Below are 22090 nucleotides of genomic sequence, written 5' to 3'. Positions count from 1 at the left end.
AGAATATGTGTCATGTGCCTTTGAGCAACTATGTGACGGGAGGGATATTAAGCGTCACTTGACCGCCCCCTATACCTCACCCCAGAATGGTTTGGCTGAGCAGATGAATAGATCCATCCAGGAGCGTGTCCATAGTATGCTTAGCCATGTAGGCCTACCATAGAGCTTTTGGACTGAGGCAGTCAGTATAGTTGTGCATATCATAAACAGATCACCTTCCAGTGGTTTAGATTTCCAGGTTGTAGAGGAGGTATGGACTAGGAAACCTCGGTCTTATGCACATCTACATGTCTTTGGATGTGAGGCATACTGCCATGTGCCCAAGGACAAGAGCAGTAAGCTAGATCCTAAGAGTGCCAAATGCATTTTTCTTAGCTATGGAGATGCAGGTGAGATGGATTACTGCCTCTGGGATATGTAGGTGCGGAAAGCCATTTGTAGTCATGATGTAGTCTTCCATGAAGACAAGATGCATAAGCAGCCTAAGAACATGGGAGCAATACATAGGGTTATATTCCAAGAGGAGGCACTTGCTCCTACACAGCCACTTGGACAGCCTGTAGCAGTAGTTGATACACATGGCTAGGGTGTTGGATATGCAGCAGAGCGGTCTACTAGAGATAGACGTCCACTTGATCGATTTGAGCCCTCGATGCATTATGTCTTGGTTACAAATGCAGGAGAGCCTCTCACCTATGATGAGGCTATGCGCAAGGGTGACAGTCACTCCTGGGAGAGGGCTATGCAGCCTAAGATAGACTCCTTGCATAAGAATATGACTTGGGATTTGGTTGCATTGCCTAAGGGCAAGAAGGCTCTGCCATGCAAGTGGGTGTACAACCTAAAAAGTACACCTGGACACCCCAAGACGGCATATACAACTAGATTGGTAGCAAAGGGTTTTAAGTAAGAGCATGGTGTTGACTTTGATGAGGTCTTCTCTCCTGTGGTTAAGATGACCACCCTTCACTGTTGCAACACGTAGGGTTGAAGGTCACCCATAGGGGTTTGGCAAGAAAACTGGACAAGATAGATAGAGATGTGTCTTCAATAGATAAGTAGATTACAATGAATGTTTAAAGATTTAAGAGGTACTTCATGGTCAATCACATGGATTTGAGAGAGAAGAATGTATGGGGGTTCAAGAGCTTAGACTCCGGAGATGGTTGAGATAAGAGAAGGGTTGAAGGTTTCAAGCCAAGTTCTTGAAGATGTTAATAGAGCTAACAATTGCATGTTCTTAGCAAAGATTACAAAAGTATTATCTCCTAAGTTCTAACTCAAATAAAGCTTGTTTTATTGACTGTAAGAGCAATCACAAATTATAAAATCAAGTACAATATGCTATCATGTATCATAAAAAACTCTACATCCCATCATTCATACATGATGCCATACCATGAATCAACTTTGCATGATTACATTCAATGCAGACGGTTAGGGACAAAAGCTTATGAGTCAATTACAAGGCTTGTAGGGCAAAGAGACTTGCTTCAAGAGAGATTCAAATTGAGTTCCTGATAAGGATAAGTTAGCATAGCTAATAAATAAGAGAAAAAGCTCATCTTAATTCAACTCAAAGCATCTATGAATGATCTACAAACATTGCCTTGCCATAGGGGCACATAATACTTACATATTTTGACAAGATGTCTTCTGTAGAGTAAAAAATGAATTAAAAGAACAATATTATAGCTAATTCTCTGAATATGGCTAAAGATATCAGTCCCAAATCAGCCCAAATATATTTCGAAATTCACCTCTAATGATAGCATAAACTTTCCCTAACATAATATTGGTGCATTTGGTGCCGAGAGTCCACCACGGGGGTAAGAGACAACAGGGTGAAGGTAGATTCAAGGAGAGGAGTAGACAGAAGAGAAGGGGTTCGAAGAAATTGAAGATGTAGAAGAATACTCCCAAAAATAATTAGAAAATGTAGAAGAATACTAACACAGATGAAACCTGTCAGTTTATTCTTGCATTATGAGAAGATAAAACTCTAATAAACAAAAACGTGTATAAAATAATACCTTCCTCTATGCTGCTCAAATCGCCAATCTAATCCTTCCATTGGCTTCGAGAGGGGGGTAAAATAGCAGGACACCTGATAGAATTTTGCTAGATTACTCCTGCTTCATTTCCCACTTTGGAGTGTTGTTCAGTATCTGAAAACAGTGATTGCACGTCGTGCGATTTCATCAATCTCTCTTTCTACATAAAATCCTCTCAAATTGGTTGAAAGCTACATGCTTTCTTTTACATGTCATCCTAATCTAGAAGTTGTCTATAGTTTTATGGATTTTTACAAGAGAATATATCTAGAATATCAAAAAATTGGCTAAAACTGGTCCAAAAATTAAAATTTTTTGAACCATAGACACTAACACTAATGTCTAAAATGGCATTGGCTCTCTAATCAATAAGCCACACTCTAGTTTTCTTACATGATGTGCATGTAGCGGCATGACATCCACCCCCTCCTAACTTGCACATCCTCTAGCATGTGCCAAAGTCTTACAGATCTGCAGTGTCAGAATAAGTATCTTCTACCATGTCAATGTCTTCATCTTCTACCTCTTCTTCTTCCTCTATGTCTTCATGCTCTTGAATTATATCCAAGTCTTATAACTCATATATTGAATTTTCTCTTCGTTTGAAGAGCTTGATTCTTTTTCCAGCTATGGGTATCTTCATGCTTGTTCCATCTAATTTAGTCAATGAATATGTGGCATTGTCATGAATGACCTTTACCACATATGGGCCAAACCAACGCTTTACTATCTTCCTAGAAGCATTGTATTGATTATCTAGGCTACTGTCATAGATAAGCACCCATTCATTTTCTTGGATAGCTCTTGGTCGAAGTCGATGTTGCCTATCAAATATTTTTTTGTTTTTTAGTCTTGCTGTTTTTAACTTCTTAATAGTTGCTTGAACATCTTCAGGCCTTCTTTCTAATTGTCATATGTGCAAAGTCAGCAACTCTTCTCTATTGGTGCCTTCCTCCCAAGGTATAAGACTCCATGTGAGAATAGATTCTTCAATTGGCATAATTGGTTGTTGTCCATGCATAAGTTTAGCTGGCATATAGCCAGTCACTGTACTGTGAGTAGTCCGGTCAGCCCATAATGCAAAAGGTAGCATTTTAGGCCATTCTTTGATCTTTCCTCTACAAGAATTTGCTAGAGCTTTGAGAATAGGTTGATGTCCTCTCTCACTCTTTCCATTGCCTTCAAGATTGTAGGCTGATGTCAAAGCCAACTTGATACCCAATTGAGCAAAGAAGTTATGTGCATCGGCATCCAATTCTCCTCTATCTGTGGTTACCTTGCCAACACAACCATATCTACAAAACACTTCTTCAAGCAAAAAACGACAAACAACTTGAGTGGTCTTGGTTGTTAAAACTTTACCTTCAACTTGATTGGTTAGATCTTCTCTTGCAAGCACTAAATACCGCATATTCCATGTCCTTGTAGACATGGTTACAAGATCAATAACCCATCTATAATGTACAGACAAGGGATAAGTCGGTTGTAACCCATCTTGATGCTTGACCATAGAATACATTTGACACACATAACATGTTTTAACAAAATGTGCTATGTCTCGATACATGTTTTGCCACCAATATTTTTCTTTGACTTTACTAAAGGGCCCAAGAGTGGAAGACAACCAGTTTCTACCACTATGGAAGCACCTATAAAGTATTCACGATCACGCTTTAATGCTGTTACAACTCCCCACAATTTCCTTTTTACTTGTGCATACCTTCTTTGATGTTCATTGAGAACCCTTGCTCCAAAACGAATTGCATACATGTTACCTTCAAGGTCTTCTTGTCCAACATTCCATCCTATCCCAATGGGACTTGTATCCACAGTAAGGATGATGGGTTGACTATTTGAATAATCAGCCCTTTTGAGAGTGGGGGTTGACGTTAACAACTTCTTTAGTTTGTGTACAGTGAGAGTATGCTCTTTCCCCCAAGAGAATCTTTTGCATTTTCTTAATAATTGATAGAGATTTTCGGCTACATGAGCAAAATGTGGTATCCATATGAGATAGAATACACATGCGGCAAGAAATCTTCTCACCTCTGAAATATGTGTATTTTTCTTGCATTCTGCTGATGGCATCTATCTTGATTGGTGAAGGTTTACGTTCGTAGGGGCCACATAGATGTCCGACCACTAGGACTTCTTCTACTCCAAAAATTGACTTAGTTCCAGAAAGGGTAAGATGTACCTCTTCTAGCCTTGTCAAAATCATGTCACAATCATGAATATGGTTAACTACAAATGTCATGTACCCATCTTGGTCAAGCTCCTCATTCTTTTCATTTACTTCACATCCCTTGATAGGTACATCATTAAGAAATGGAAGAGTAAGTTGTGGAATAAAGTCCCTTAAGACTTTGTGCATGGCATTCATCATATGGGCTATGGAGTTTGTTGTACCTTGTGGTAGAGTGCATATGCGGACCAATCTAAGAGGTGTCTTCATTGTGGTAATGTCTTGGCTTTCTAATGAAAGCTGAAATTGGCCATATCTTGAATATAGGCCGCCCATAGAATAAATTGCTCTACTTGCAAAAGCCTCAGCAAACTCATCAACAATTGGACCCAAACCAACATTTCAGATTGGGACATGATTAACAGGCTGTAGATCTTGAATGAATCGTAAGGATCCATTTTTCTTAGCATAGTAAACCATCAATTTGAGTAAGGCGTTGAAGAAGGTTCTAAAATCTTCATTTTGATCTTTTCATTTAGAAGTTCCATGAATTTGGGCAAATGCGCCCTTGGAACAGGAATAGGCTTGAGGCACATGTGGAACCGTAAAAATGACCATAAGAGCCACAATATTTGGATCCACACAGCCTATTTCACTTTGTTGAAATGCAAAAGCTTTTCCATGTTTCATTAGCATTTTCATAAAAGAGTGTTTTTTAGATGGCAAAAGGAAAGAATCTTCACCTAATTTGAGCTCTTTTATACTTTCAAATGTGAACTTGTGACCAATGTTGGAAGGACCACGAAGACTTGGCCGATTTGCTGCCCTATCAGCCATCCCTTCACTTTCAGGAGAGGCAGTGAGACTGCCACATGCTTGACTTTCTTATCCACCATCTTGTATTTTGTCTCCACTTGCGCTTCAGCCTTGTTGAGTAAACCAATGTCTTCCTGCTCAACAAAATCTTGAATTGTTTGATAAAAATCCAATGTACATACTTCTATGGACTGATTTTCAGACTGATTTTCTATATGAGCAGCTGCATATATTTTTTCAACTTTAGTCATGGCTAGAAGAGACTTATAACAACCCATACTATTGGCTATACATACATACATATTTCCTAGAGAGACAGTTTTTGTAGCATAGAGAGGTTAAATCTTTTTACATGACGCACTGCCATAGCCTCCTTTTATAGCAATGCAGCACGAAAACCCTTGAATTCTCGGGCATTAGGAGGCATAGGATAATCACACAGTCGATCTCTATTTCAATGATGGTTAACACACACTAAGAAATTGGATAGCTCGTTCATTATCCTTGCTTCGGATTCAAGCATAGGAAGAACCATTATCAATAGCTTTTGTTTCCAAGCGGGCTTCAGAAATGTAAGGTTGCCCAAGAATGATAGGGTAACTACAAGAGTCTTGAACAAAAAAGTGAAAATTGTCTTTTATGTCTCCAATAGTTACCTGCACATTAGGACATGCAACATATAACTCTCCAAAAGAGTTGTTTGTAGCTCTCATTCGCCAACCTGGATCAACATCTATGGGCCATCCCCCGTAGATGGCCTTCTTTTTAAGAGGTGGGTAGCCCAATTGGTTTGGACCAACCGACTATTACATTTTCAGCCTTCACTTCTTTAATTTTTGCATTCATGCTTTCTTTATCTTCAACTTCAATTGCTGCAATTAATTCTTTAACTACTTCAAGATGAATTCCTTGAGAAGTCAACTTCTATTTATCCTGCACAAAAACTCGAAGAACTTGCAAAAAAGCATGCACTGTTTCTTCAGCATCATCACCAACATATTGTCTTTTTCTTTTGATTACATTAATAATTACATCATGGAATTCACGTTTGGAAATTTCAAGAATTTCACCTAAGGTCAATTCAAATTTGCTTCCCAGAATTCGTTCTTCTAGGACTCGTTTGAGATCGGTTGTAGATTCTATGCCAGACTGCAATTTATAGCTTGGCTACTTGCCATTCTTCTTTCCTTTGGTCTTCTTTGTTTGTGGCACATCTTCCATCTCTTGATCTGGGCTTATATTTTCAGCAAGCTTTGGTTGTTCAGGCGTTCTTCTAGTTACCTATTTCGGAGGGTCAGAAGATGAAGGCCTTGGTTCATCTTCTCTTCTTCTCTTTTCTTCAATCAAGACTTCTTTTTTATTGACATTAGCCAAATGTGCAAAAGCAAAAAAAGAATCTATCAATTCTTTCCAACCAGTTATTCCTCGAATGCACTGATTGGCATTAGCCAAATCTTCTTTGGTTGCTTTGCCACGTTCCATTTGATCTAGTGCCTGCATCCATACTTTAGATTGCACATTAGCTTTACATGCTTTCAAATTTGATTTAGTTGGCTCAATTTGCAGCCTATAGGTAGCTACATCAATTGTTGCGTGGGCATTATTTACAACTAAATCTTCTAATATTTTCTTCATTCCACCATTACCAAAATTTGGCTCTAATGGAAGACCAGTTTGAGTTGCATGAATTTTTATGTCTTTCCAAAAGAGGAGCTTCTATGCTTCAGCCTCACGGAAGGAAGAACACTCCCTCTTGTCATGTTATTGGCTGTCACACCAAATACATCACCTCTTAAAGCCTTCTCTCATGGGTCTTTGAGTTGATGATGGTCCCCGTTCTTCAACTTTGACATCTAGCTTCACCACCTTTGAACTAATTTCTGTAAGATTCAGATGAAGGTCACGCATGCTTTTAACGAGTTCATCCATGACATCATTTTTAGAAGGAACTGAAGAAGAAAGAGTTGGTTGATTAGTCAAAGGAATAGGGGATTTTGAAGGTGGAACAAGCTCCATCAATGGAGTTGTTGAAGTTGAAGTAGAGCCCAATCTTAGTCACATCCGCTCTCTTTAAGCAATCATGTTAACTGCAGCAGTAACATCCATCCATGCAGTCTTGACTCCTGATTCGAGGTAGCATCTTCTAGGTGATCAACAAGCTTCTCTTGTAGAATGGGATATGCAACCTTAAGGAATAATTCAATCTTCTGACCTTCCATGCTTTATTGGTCTTCAGCATCAAGTTGTCCAAATTTACTTTCAAACTCATGGTATAAAGCTGTTGCAGCTAAACCTTTGTTGGGTTTCTCAACCCAATCAGTGAAACTTTTCTTCATCATTAGGCCAGAGTCTTCTAAGAATAATTCTTCGTGTAGGGCTTTTTTGAATACATCCCAATCCGCATCTTGCTGAAAAAGACCATGGATTCTTTCTTGAAGACCAATCTGGAAAAATAGCGACTCCACTCATGTTGCGGTACACCAAAGACGAGCATTTTCTCAACATACAAGTGAATGAAAACAGAGACATTTTGACCATTAAATTGTTTTAATTCATGCCCAACTTCCTCTAGGGCCTTGATAGCTGTGGAATCAATCTTCTCTTCGTCTTGCCTTTGTTATTGTTGTTGTTGTAACATTTGGATTTGTTTATTGTTGAGTCTACTGCAATATGCGCACCAATTGTTGTAGAGTATCTCCTGAAGAATCCCCCATCTTGGAGTTCTCTTACACCGACCTTCACGTCGGGTTCACCAATGTCGTAGCACATAGGGTTGAAGGTCACCACAGGGGTTTGGCAAGAAAACTGGACAAGATAGATAGAGATATATCTTCAAGAGATAAGTAGATTACAATGAATGTTTAAAGATTCAAGAGGTACTTCACAGTCAATCACAGAGGTTTGAGAGAGAAGAATGTATGGGGGTTCAAGAGCTTAGACTTCGAAGATGGTAGAGATAAGAGACGGGTTGAAGGTTTCAAGCCAAGTTCTTGAAGATGTTAATAGAGCTTCCAACTACATGTTCTTAGCAAAGATCACAAGAGTATTATCTCATAAGTTCTAACTCAAATCAAGCTTATTTTCTTCACTGTAAGAGCAATCACAAATTATAAAATCAAGTACAATATGCTGTCATGTATCATAAACAACTCTGCATCCCATCATTCATACATGATGCCATAGCATGAATCAACTTTGCATGATTACATTCAATGTAGACTGTTAGGGACAAAAGCTTATGAGTCAATTACAAGGCTTGTAGGGCAAAGAGACTTGCTTCAAGAGAGCTTCAAATTGAGCTCCTGATAAGGATAAGTTACCACAGCCAATAAATAAGAGAAAATGCTCCTCTTAATTCAACTTAAAGCATCTATGAATGATCTACAAACATTGTCTTGCCATAAGGGCGCATAACACTTGCATATTTTGACAGATGTCTTGTGTACAGTAAGAAATGAACTAAAAGAACACACTTGTAGCTAATTCTTTGAATATGGATGAAGATATCAGCCCCAAATCAGCCCAAATATATTTCGGAATTCACCTCTAATGATAGCATAAACTTTCCCTAACACGGTGTCGGTGTGTTTGGTGCCGAGAGTCCACCACGGGGGTAAGAGATAGCAGGGTGAAGGAAGATTCAGGAAGAGGAGTAGACGGAAGAGAAGGAGTTCAAAGAAATTGAAGATGTAGAAGAATACTCCCAAAAAGAATTAGAAAATGTAGAAGAATACTAACAGAGATGAAGCCTGCCAGTTTATTCGTGCATTATGAGAAGATAAAACTCTAATAGACAAAAACGTGTATAAAATAATGCCTTCCTCTATGCTGCTTAGATCGCCAATCTAATCCTTCCATTGGCTCCAAAAGGGGGTAAATACTAGGAAACCTGACCAGAATTTTGCCAGATCACTCCTTCTTCATCTCCCACTTTGGAGTGCTGTTCACTGCTTGAAAACAGTGATCGGTGTTGCGCGATTTCGTCAATCTCTCTTTTTACATAAAATCCTCTCAAATTGGTTGAAAGCTACATGTTTTCTTTTACATGTCATCCTAATCTAGAAGTTCTCTATAGTTTTATGGATTTTTACAAGAGATAATATCTGGAATATCAAAAATTGTCTAAAACTTGTCCAAAAATTTAATATTTTTGAACCATGGACACTAACACTAATGTCTAAAATGGCATTGGCTCTCTAAATAAATAAGAAAGCCACACTCTAGTTTTTTTTACATGATGTGTGCATAGCGGCACGACAACACTTAGTCTTAGCTTTGATTGCACATCTTGACTTGGACTTGTACCAGATGGATGTCAAGACGGCTTTCTTACATGGGGACTTGCATGATGAGATTTACATGGAGCAGCCTAAGGGTTTTGCAAAACCTGGCAGGAAGCACCTAGTATGCAAGTTGAAGAAAAGTTTTTATAGCTTGAAGCAAGCACCTAGGGAGTGGTATCATAAGTTTGATGCCTTTATGCAGTCACAAGGCTACATTAGGAGTGCTATGGATCCGCATCTTTACACTAAGATAGCTCGTGATGGCTCATTGCTTATTTTGGTATTTTTTGTGGATGATATATTGATAGCAGGGAAAGCTCATGATGAGCTGGATGCTCTTAAATCTCAACTGAAGAAGAGCTTTGAGATGAAGGATTTGGGACATGCCTCTCACATTCTTGGTATGCACATTAAGCACGATAGGCATTAGGGACTACTTTACCTCTCACAGAGGGAGTACATTCATAAAGTCCTTCAGCATTTCCACATGCAGGACATGAAGCCTATTGGTTGTCCATTACCTTCTTATGTGAAGGTTTCACAGGCCGATTGTCCACCACAAACAGATGAGCAGAGGGCCGAGATGGCCAAGATCCCTTATGAATCAACCGTGGGCAGTTTGATATATGTCATGATAGCCACTCGACTAGATATTGCCTTTGCAGTTGGTGTTGTGGCACACTATATGGCTACACCTGGCAAGAAACATTGGGATGTTGTGAAGGGTATCATGAGATACCTGAAAGGCATAGCAGATATGTGTATTTTCTATGGCAACCAAGATAGTGGAGTTCTGTGGTGCACAGACTCGGATTATGCGCAGGACATGTAGATAGTAAGAAGTCCACTTCTGGCTATGTATTCACCTATGCTGGAGGTGCTATCTCTTGGATGTCTAGGGTTCAAAAGTGTACCGCTCTCTCTACCACTGAGGCCGAGTATATTGTAGCCATTGAGGCTTGCAAGGAAGCCACATGGTTAGGCCGTTTGGTTCATGAGCTTGGGATTGAGCCTATATCTACATTGCATTCGAATTCTATGAGTGCTATTCAGCCAACCAAGAATTCGGTTTTCCATGCGAAGACGAAACACATTGAGGTGAGGTATCACTTGATACGTGGGGTTATGCAGGACAAGTCTATTGACCTTGTCCACTGACAAAAATCATGTAGATCTACTCATGAAAATCCTCATTACTAAGCGGTTTGCCTTCCTCGGAGATTGATGGGCGTTGGATGAGCTGACGTTTTTCCTCATCCTGTTGTACATGTGTACATTGTCATGTCTTTTCTTTTTGTTTGCATCCTCGCTAGGGAAAATTTGCCTTTGAGTGGGAGATTGTTGGGGGTCAAGGAGCCTCTGCCTAGTCACGCGTGTATTACTACACTGACAGTACCTGCTACTACAGGCTGCAGGTGCGGGCGCCCATCACTGTCACTTTATTCGTTATTCTTTTAGTGATAGTTTGAATAAAGGAAGACCCGGTTAGCCATTGTGACTATTGGAGTTCCCATTTTGTCTCTCTCTCTTTCTTGCTCTTGCTCTCCCGCCATAGCTCTTCCAAGCAAGCTTCGATCCTTCTCACCTTTCGGAACATGTGTCTCTGATTCAATGAGCATGACAACCAAATAGTTAAAGTAAATATAGAAGATAATGAACACACTGATCATGATGATGGTGGCAAGGACAATAAGCGCTAACAAATCACTGCCAACAATAGACGATTTGATATTGATGGTGTTGTTGATGTTGATGGTGATGGTGATGAAGATGATGACCGCAAATAGGGACAAGCACCCTAAATCAGTGTGAAGATAGTACATGTGGATAGTAATATGCCACATGTGGTAATGAAGATAATGCTAAGGAGATGATGATGATGGTGAAGAAGAGAGAAAGCATCAACATTTTCTTTTAACAAAGGAACACTTGCCTTTTTTGGTTCCCTTTCTAGCTTTTTTCTACCTTAGCCTCAGGTTGACATCAACAAGGTAGCTTCCAAGACCGATAGCTCATGGAAGCCCTATTAATAAACATGAGATCTCTCTTTATCTCTTCAATCTCCTCTCTCTCAACCTTCTCTCTTTTCTCGTGCCCCTATGAGGGTCTTGCTTGCCGATGCCAGTAATGTAAACAAGGATGGAATCTATAATTCCTTCAAGTTCTTTCAACATACCATGAAGCTCATCATTTTTGTTTTTATTTTTATTTAATGTTGCAACATAAATATGAAAGAAGATATGCTTGTTACTCCTAATTATCACTTAATCATTTTATCATGAATCAACCCAAAGAACTCATTGCATCCAAAAAAAAAAACTTTCATGCATTGAACTCAATTCACAAATAAGATCTAACTATTGTGCATATTTTAGAGTTGGTGCATGTGCAACCCTTCTATTTTGCAAATCTTCAACTTTCGTGACAACGCTTCACTCCTCGCGCTCCTTACTCTAGGCACAAAATCACAAGAGCATCGAATGGCGCTCTGATTCTAGTTGATGGTGGAGCAAGAGTGGAAGCAGTAAGAGCTATGGAGATTCAAACAAAAGAGCACAAGATGGTATGTGGAAACTCCAAAAGTCACAATGTTGGACCTACCTTCCCTTATTCTATTGTCATGTAAAGAATAAAGAATGAAGTGATAGTGACAAAGACATGCCACCTACAATGTATAGGTATGCAAATAGTAAGTACAAGTAAATGTAGTGGACTAGGCATATGTGGTCTTTAATCCCCAACATATATAGGCTTTTGACACACACACACACACACACACACACACACACACTCTCTCTCTCTCTCTCTCTCTTTCATTTTCTTAATAAACTCAATAAAAATAGAAAAAATTATACCCATGGATGCAAAGGCTTCTCCATTTAGGCTCAAGTTCAAGTCTCAAGGAATCCTAAAACAATACTAGTACTATGGGATCTTATTTCTAATATGGAGTTTCTCATATCTCTTCTTTTCTAATTTCTAAATTTATTCATACATGGCCATGAAAATATTGTGAATTTAAAAAAGTTATATTTAATGAAAAAAAAGCGAAAACCTTTTCTAAGAAAGCTAATGGGTATTTCTATGGTGCCGTCTTTATGCAATGTGAGTTCTAGACAAGCATTGGAACAAACATTTTAATAAATCTTTGTTTCTTCTTTTCATATATAATGGACAATTGAAATCCAATTTTTAGTTTTTAATAAGCATGCAAACCTAGGCTCTAATACCAATTTGGGAGGTTCCCAATCTAACCTCAAGCAACCCCACAAATTTTCTTAGATCATTCCATGATTATCTAACACAAAATTGAATTAAATGTCATTTTTAAAACATAAATTTTGAAAAAATAAACACTTATAATCAATTGGAATTGCATAAAACTCACAAATAATTTTTCATGAAATAAGGATTTATAGACGACCTTGTATCAACAGTGAATATTATTTTTTCAACCTTGTAAGAGGCTCCCTAGAAGTCCCTAGGCCATGGGACCACCCATTGCCCCTTATTTCATCAGTGCTAGTTAGTGAGTGGACCCTGGGAACCACTGACACTACCTGATCCTTCTAACATGACATGATGGCCATCAACCCACAACCTCCATGGTAGCATTGGGTCTTATTGTCATGCCCCTGCTTAGCCTCTCTAAATGATAACACTCGTGCTAAGCTCACACACAATCCTTGGCCTTTTCAAGGTTCATCTCTCCTTGCTTGTTTTTGTCACCTTGAGTGAAAAGTGAATACACAAAAGAGATTTGGAAATGGAAACAAGATACAAGGCAAAACCCCACCATACCCAACATGTTTATAGATTCAAACATAGAACACTTCCTTCAAAAGGACTAGGCTAACTTTTCAAAGGTATGCTTTGCCTTTTTCAAGGGTCAAGCTAACCTTTTCAAGTGTATGTATCACTTTTCAAGGGTTGTGCCATGATTTTTCTAAAACTAGCCTATTTTTGGAGGCTTATGACTATCATTTCAATTCTTGGACTACTTTTCTCAATCACAAGACATTTCTTATTAGTTAGAGTTTGTATTCATTGTGTATGCATGCAAAAGAAATTTGACCTTAGATGCCAATCAAGCAAAATGTCTTTAAAGGTGCTCATGCAAGATAATTTCACACGCGTAGTTAAACAAATTTAGAGACATAAATAATTTCAAAGATAAATAGAGACACTTCATCCATCATCCCTCACAAACCCTCAATCTCTACCAAAATCATAGTTGAAATTTTATCTTTGACTCTTAGGCTTGTATAAAAAAGCAAAAATAGTGTTTTTCCAAAAGCAAGACTAAATTTTGAAAAGAAAAGTTTCCACTAATTTAGTATACATGAAGATGTTACACGTAGGGTTTACCTAAAGCGAAGACCCTGAACCCTAATCCACTTTTCCCTCTAGTGTGGGAGCTCTCGCTCAATCGCCAAGACCTATGGACTGCTTATTGCTTCAAGCGTTTCAAGCCAAGTGCAATGGCTACCTCTCACATAGTCGTACATGATCTTACACCTATGAGTGTAGTGAACTTACCTTCATGCTCAATTGAGTTTCCTTCTCCCCAATCTCTTCAGTAGCTCCACAATCCATGGTGCAAGCTCAAGCCTCAAGCTCCAAGCTCCATGCTCCATTATTGTGCATGCAAGATAAGAGAAGAGAGAGGAGAGGAGAGGAGAAGATGGGAAGCTTCTCCACCACGGTCCCTTGGCCTCACACACTCACTCCCTCACACTCCCTCTCTCAAGCACAAGCACAAGCAATCAAGAAGAAGAAGAAGAAGAAGAAGAAGAAGAGAAGAGCTAGTTTTGTCCACACACAAGAATGATCTTCTTCATTCACTTTTACATTTTTATACATGCCAACCTTCTCTTTGGGGACCCATCCCTTTTTATGTGACCAACCATTTTAGCCTAGGTCCTCTTTCCTTATTCCTTCCTATTTTGACAGTTCCTTCACCCATGCGCGTCTACATTTACAAATTACAAAGGAGGGAGCCTAGTGCTCTTTTACAAAATGAATTACAATGCACCCAATGCATTTCTTGCTAGAATATTCAGTGTGTTGAATGCAGAGATCAAAGGAGTGAAGCTATAGATGCAGGTGAGAGAGAGAGAGACAATGACACAATAGTTTCTGTGGTACTCAAGAGTACCCAATAAAATTTCAAATAGGTACACAAGTCATATACAAGCCCAAGCCCTTAGGGCGGGCATGCACACTGCATTAGGCACTGCCCTTTATCCCAACAACCTCCCCCTAAAGGCAATGTACCTAAAGGTAGAGGAAAAGAATCAGCTAATTCTAAGTATGCACAAAGCTAAAAGAGACTATACCTATCCAATACCCATCATCTGCCTGCAATGGGCAAACTACTCTGCTGGGAGACCCTTAGTGAGAAGGTCTGCAGGGTTATCATCAGTGTGTACCTTGACTAGCTCAATGCTCTTGCTCTCAAGTACCTCCCTGATGAAATGATACTTCACATGTATGTGTTTTGTCTTTGCATGAAAGACAGGGTTCCATGCTAGCATGATAGCACTCACAATGGAGGATAAGAACCTCAGTGATACTAAGCTTAGCAACCAAACATAACAACCATAAGGCCTCTTTGCATGTCTCAGTGGTGGCAACCACATACTCTGCCTTGGTAGTAGACACTTCAACACACTTCTATAGCCTGGATATCCAAGAAACAGATCCTCCTGTGAAGGTAAACACATACCCTGAAGTGGACTTCCTGTAGTTTGCATGTCCAACATAGTCTGCATCCGTAAAGCCAATGATAGATGCCTTTTGCTTACCAAAGAAAATGCACAAATCCATTGTGCCCTTGAGGTATCTCATAATACATTTCACTACTTGCCAATGCTTCTTGCCAAGGTTTGCCATGTACTACATTTTTAGGGTCATTTATAGTAGGTATACACTGTTGTCCATTGGGCATAAACGGCTATCTAAAAGGTACATCCTCCCTGAAAACAACCCTCCTGACTTCCTCAGTCTTCTCGGGCTGCTTATGCATGCGATCTTCATGGAAGATGACGTCATTGTTGCCTACTATCTTTCTTTTCTCGGGATCCCAAAGTCTATACCCCATCTCACCCTTGTCACCGTATCCTAAGAATATGCATTTACAAGACTTTGGTTCCAGTTTGTTGTGTTTTTCTTTCCATATGTGCACAAAAGCCTCACAGCCAAACACTCACAAATGAGCATAAGAAGGTGGCTTGCTCAACCACTCTTCCTAAGGGACTCTCCCCCCAAAGACCTATTCAATGACCTGTTAAATCAGATGAATGGCTATCATAACAGCCTTTGCCCAAAAGCCATGGGGGGTAATGCAGCATGAGACAACATCGTACTACGGACCTTATCATGTATGGTCCGATTCATGCGCTCTGCAACTCCATTTTGGGGTGGATTATGAGGGGCAGTGAGCTCCCACTTTATCCCCTTGCTATCACAAAATGATTGAAAAGCTTTAAGTGTCTTATCAATCTGGTCCTCAACCAATGCTAGGAATTTCTGAAACTTTTCAAGCACTTGGTCCTTGCTACAAATAGGGTAAAGGCATACATTCCAAGTAGCATCATCGACAAATGTGACAAAGTATTTCTTCCCCCCTAGAGATAACCATGGCATCTGATAGACATCAAAATGTACTAACTCTAGAGGCAAATATTTTAATGAAAGAGATAATTTATGAGACGTCTATGCATGCTTTCCATAAACACAATGATCACAGTGCACAAAATCAACATAATGAAGACAAGGCAAGTAACCAAAATGAGAAAGTACTTTCATTCCAGTCTGACTCATGTGTCCCAACTAGCCATGCCACAAGGAAACACTTGGCTGCTCGATTATGGTGACAACATGGTCACACACACTAGATACATAAAGTGGATGCAAAGTATCACTCTTGCAACCTCTAGCAATAACCCTAGATCCCTTATAGAACTTCCATTTCCCATCACCAAAGGTGGTATGAAAATCATCATCATCTAGCTAGCCAGTATTAATTATGCTCTTCTTGAGCTGAGGTACATGCCTAACATACTAAAAAGTGAAGACAGATCCATGCTGAAACTGCAGTTGCACAGTGCCAATACCTGCAATGTCACATGAATAGTTGTCCCGAAGATGGACAACTCTGTGTCTCTACCCCCATTAGTGTAGTCAGAAAACCACTCGTGATGAGGGGTGACATGAAAAGAGACACTTGAATCTAAAATCCAATTGTGCATGTCATCATCCATATCTACAATCAAGGCATGTGCACTGAAATAAGAAGAGACCAAGAGGACATGTAGAGGGAGCTCATGCTTAATCGCAAGACCCATGGACTGCTTATTTCTTCAAGCATTTCAAGTGAGCACCTATGGCTATCTCTCACCTAGTCAACACGCCTTTGATCCTACCGAGGTGTAGTGAGCTTACCTTGATTCCCAAATGAGTTGGCTCCTCTCTCAAGCACTTTGGTAGCTCCACGATTCGTGATGTAAGCTCAAGCATCCTCAAGCTTCTTTCAATCTCCATCCTCCATAGCCACGTGCAAGAGAAGAGAAGAGAAGAGAAGAGAAGAAGAAGAGAGGAGATGATGGAGAGATTCACCTCTAAGATCGCTCACCCTCACACACTCATTCCCTCACTCACTCACACTCCCTCCCTTAAGCACTCACACAAGCAAGCAAAGAGAAGAGAATGAGAGAAGAAGATGAGTCCACTTTTGCCACACACTAAAGAATGAGTTCTCATCATTCACTTTTTGGAGCTTATATACATGCCCTAAAATCCCTTGGGCACCCATCCCTTTTTTACATGACCCACCATTGTGGCAAGGTCCTCTTTCCCATTTCCATTCTACTTGCCCTATTCTTTAGCCTATGCCCGTTAGCCTATGCCATTTACCTTTTACATTTTGCATAGGAGTGAGCCTGGTGCTCTTTTACAACAATTTTAGGGGCGCCTTGCATTTAAAAATGTGATTTTACATTTGACTTGATTTTTGAGGCCGCCCTTGTGCTTTTAATCGTTCTCCATCCTGCCTCTTCCATTCCGTCTGATTTCCGCGAGCCACCTCCTTTAGGTCCCAACTTGTGCTTTTCCACTTTTTTCACGTTCTTCTTGTGCTGAGGTTAACATTACCCCCCTAGTTTAGTGCCAATCCCATGGCACTGATGTGTAGTAGTTGGAAGGTGGGATGGGTGTAGCCAAATAGCTTTTTTGAGTTTGTATATAAGCCCTTGCAGGGAATGGTGTTGGACTGGCCCTTGAAATTGAAGGTGTAGTTGGGGCGGGTCCCTCTTTGATGTTGGCCTTGAGTGGATCTATCCTTTGAAATTGAATATTGTGTTGGATAGATCCTTCTTGGAAAATAGTAGGTGGACGAGACGTATCCATCCTTGAAATTGAATATGATATTGGACGGATCCTTCCCCTCGTCCCCTGCTAGGTGTAGCTTTTTCGGACTCCCTTCAAGAGGCTTCATCCTTTTGCTTATGTATATTTAGACTTTACCACTTGCATAGGAGGAAACCTCGCTCTCTTATAAGATGAATTACATCCTTGAGAAGTTCTCCCTCATCCTTGAGAGAGCCTTACTAGAATATCTAGTGCTTTCCCACATTATTTTTTAGCACCTTGCTAGAATATTCGGTGCTCTCCATTGTTTCTTCAGAGCTTGCCTTCTCTTCCACTATTCCTACTTGACCAAAATGAGGTTCTTCATTCACTTTTTGATGGGGGCTTCCTTGGTTTTCCTCTGTGTCATGTGGGCTGCATGGTGATATCTTGTGGAACATTATCCCCCTCCTAGACAATTGCAAGTTTTGTAACATTGGTAGTTCTGAGTTTATGAAGATTTGGTGATTGAAAAGGGCGGTTGTGCGAGTCAATGATGATGGGGTCTCATGGGGATTGGTTTTGGGGGGAGGTTGATTAACCGATTGAGATGGTGGGGGTCAAGAATGTATTGCATGGATGATGGGGCATTGTGTGGATTGTTACTCGTTGAGATGATTGCGTTGTTGGAGGCCAAGGGTATGCCGAGTGGATTGTGGGGCCTCCGATGTTGGTGGTTTGTAGTATTCAGCATTACCTGAAAAGAGAAGAAGTGTGCTACCTAGGGGGAGTGTCTACCTCACTATGTGGTGAATTATGCTCATGCTAGTGGAACTGAGAGCTGGGTCTAGGTGTTGTCCCACACTTAAGGACCCAATTTGTGCATAAGGCAGGTGCGGTGCATGTAGCTTAGGGTGACAGGTCTAACCATACAAGTGTTACCTCCCTAGGTATATCCTGCCCTTAATGTGTCCTAAGCATGAAATGGGGAATCAAAATGAGGCTAGCGGGTTAGGGACCGGAGCCAGATGATTGAAGCCACTAGACACACCTAACTTGAGAACCCCTAGGTGCAGTGATTGTGGCCTATGTGGGGTGAACTGCTTTTCATTGTGATTTCTTCTCTTTTCATCTTTGTTTTTTTCTTTCTTTGTTTCTTTCTCTCTCTCTTTTCTTTTTGGCCTTTTCTTTTCCTTTTTCTTTTAGAATACAAAGGTAGGATGAGAGCTAAGCTTCATCATCTGAGTGGGGTGGAGAAGGGAGCCTAAGAGATTTATTTAAGAATTGCCAACTCTACAAGTACCCTTTGAGGTTCAAGCAGACTTGCACAATGGTAGTAAAGAGAAATGGATGATTGCAATGCGTAAAGTGGCTATCATTCATATCTTTTAGAAGGGATAAAAAAAATGAAGGGAGAAGAGTAGCGTGCATTATCAATCGAGCCATGGCGTAGCTATTTATGGCATTGAGATCAAAATAGATGGGTGGAAGGCTGTGTTCTTGTGGAGTGGGATTTTACCTAAGTAGTATTCTAAGTAGTCTAAGGTAATCACATGTAGTAATGAATGCAGGGTAGGGGCACGAGGAGAATTCATATACAAAATGGACTACAGAGTCATAGAGATTTTTTGGGGAGAAGACAAGGGTCTCTTCAGGCTTAGTCCAATTCGCATTATAAATTATGGGAAAGTCGTATCGGCCATGTACATTGGGGTCAAAATCCACTCCCATCCTTTGGGGGCATGGCATGAATATCAGGTTATTGCATTCGAATGGGAGGGTATTGCAGAAATCCATTCAAGTGTCCATATTTACATCACAAATATGCCTTCTCCATGTAGGCTGGTACTCACATCCCCCAGCACTGATCTTGGGACCTCAAAAACCTTGTTTTGCCAAAATTTTGATGTGACCCAGAGGGTGGGGTTTTGTTCTCTCTCAGCTAGCCATCTCTCCCAGAGCCTGCTTCCAATGTTGTGTAAATTGGCGGGGAATTGGAAGTTCAGATATCAAAGGAGTTTCTAGAAGTTTCCTATTGTTCCCAAATTACCAAGTCAACGTGGAAGCTCACTGGGAAATTATCCTGGCTCAGTGGAATAGGTGCGGATGGCACTCATATAGGTCTAGCATTCAATATTCTCATTACTTCCTCCACCATTTGTTTTCTCTTTTCCCTAAGTGCAACCCTTCTTTCTTCAGATGTGTTTGCTTGTTGCTGGCCTTTCGGCGGCCGTGGTGGGAAATCAGGCCATGGGTCTAGCTCTTCTTCATGAGGCCCCATCTCGAAGCTTGTGCTAGCCTCATCTCCTTGCTAGGTTTCCTGTTGTACCCCTTCCACGAATCTTATTGCATCTATTTTCTATGGTGTCAAGCCTGCCAACAACAGGTATGTTTGTTGCTCTTCAAGGGTCAAGCTGACTCCCACATATTGCAATGACATCTATAGGCCTGCTTTCAAGGCCCTACGTGCAATCCCCTACTTCTTCTTGATGGTTTCAATGGCCTTCCCTTCCTCTATCTGAGTGAGATCAAGCAATGTATTGAGGAAGGCACATTGTTGGGTTTCGAAGCCCACTTGCGTGGCCTCTGCTCGGCTTTCAACTAGTACTTTATCTTTTTCAACCTGAGCTAGACAACACACCAAAGGCTTTGACTCTTCTTTCATTATGAGCTACCAATTTGTCTACTCTTTTCGTCATCTCCTCAAGGCTTTCCCCCTGCCTCTGAGCTAGTATTGTTAATCTCTATTCTTGATCTTCCATTTCTCTTTTCTGTCTTTTATGCTCTTCCTGTTCTGAGCTTGCCTCTTTTTTCAATTTCTCGACTTCTTTTTTGTATTTGTGTGCTCTTTCCTCCCTCAGTGCTTCTAGTTTCTTTGTGGCTTTACTGATCTTCTCCATCTCCGCTTGCTAGTCTTCATAAATCCCTATGATCTTGTTGTTGTGTCTTTGCAGGTGCACTAGGGCTTCAGTCTCTTCATCCAATCTTGCTTGCCAATCGCTTCTGCTTCCTCTTCAGCCTATAGCTGTTCCTTGAGCTCACTGATCCCCCTTAGGGCCATGGCTATTTGGTGTATTTTCTCTAAGTGAAATGCAGCCATTGGCTCTTTTTTTGCTTCTATCTTTGGCTATATTTTTCTCTTCCTTGGCTTTCTCTAGTTGAGAGAGAAGCTCCTTGACATATTCATCATATTTGATAGGTGGCATCTCTGCTGCAGGGATGGAGGTTGTAGAGGTTGCCACCTTCTATTTCTTTGAGTCTTGTCTAGACTCGGCATCTACCACAGGGGTCCCTTCTCCTATTCCTTAGCTCATTTTCTTATTCACAAAGTATTGTACCTGGGCCATTAGGTTGCTGGCATCCACCTAGGTCATAGAGCTAGGTGTGGATATGGCAGTGGTAGTGATGGGCACCAAGAGAGTAGGAATGGGGGTGATTGGGGCCTTGCCCTTGCCTTCTACTACAGGCGGTATGAATTCTAGCACATGGGCACTCAAGCCTGGCCTTTCATCTCTAATTGGACTCATGGGCTCCAACTCATCCCGCCTGGACTGCTTCTCAATGGATCTACACATTGCAAGGGCTATATCTTCATCCTCCTTTCTTTTCAACTCCTCCTCCTCTTCATCTACCTTTCTCTTTCTTTCCTCCTCGCCTTCCTAGAATCCCTACGAGCCTTTTGTAAGTTTGCTTTTTCTTTTTTCCTTCTCTCCTCTTCTTGATTTTCCTATGTATCTTTCTTCTTTGTCTTCTTGGCCTCTCCATGGCTATAGACTGCTCTTCCTATTCTCTTTTCTCTTCATCCTCACTCATCATCCTTTCACTGGATTGTGCCTCTTGTTCCTGGTGAGGTGGTGACCTGCTCGGTGTTTCATTAATTCCTTGTCCTTCTCCCTACCCTTGCCACAAGGCTTCTCTAATGATGGCAGTAAGGACCCCACCGAATCCAATGGTTGAGGCCTTTGAGGATGAAGCTTTTCTTTTAGCCTTGGTGGTAGGGGACTCTCCTCCTACGGGCTATCCTCCTCATTGCCTCCATCTTGAGTTCCAAGATTGGAGGAAGGTTTGAAAGGACCACCATCTCTTTTGGTATCGAGGGCGTAGTTAGCAGCGTGGCCTCCAATGGGTTTATTGGCTCAAGTAATCCATTCATTACATATCCATGAATTCTTCTTATGGGCCACAATAGGTCCATTCTTTGGGACGAAATGCCACCTCTCTATAGATAGTTCTAGAGCACATCTAATGTGTGCACTTATTATGGGCCACAATAGGTGCATTCTTTGGGACAGAACAACAACCTCTCTGTAGACATTTTTAGAGCACATCTAATATTATTGCATATGATCTTCAAATATAGTTTGAATGTAGAGCATGATTGATATGCATTTTCCTTATTGCTA

The sequence above is a fragment of the Lygodium microphyllum genome, chromosome 9, assembly GCF_053477565.2.
Source record: "Lygodium microphyllum isolate KBCC chromosome 9, Lygodium_microphyllum_v1.1.10, whole genome shotgun sequence".
In the NCBI taxonomy this organism is placed as follows: domain Eukaryota; kingdom Viridiplantae; phylum Streptophyta; class Polypodiopsida; order Schizaeales; family Lygodiaceae; genus Lygodium; species Lygodium microphyllum.
Note: the sequence above shows the minus strand (reverse complement) of the source record.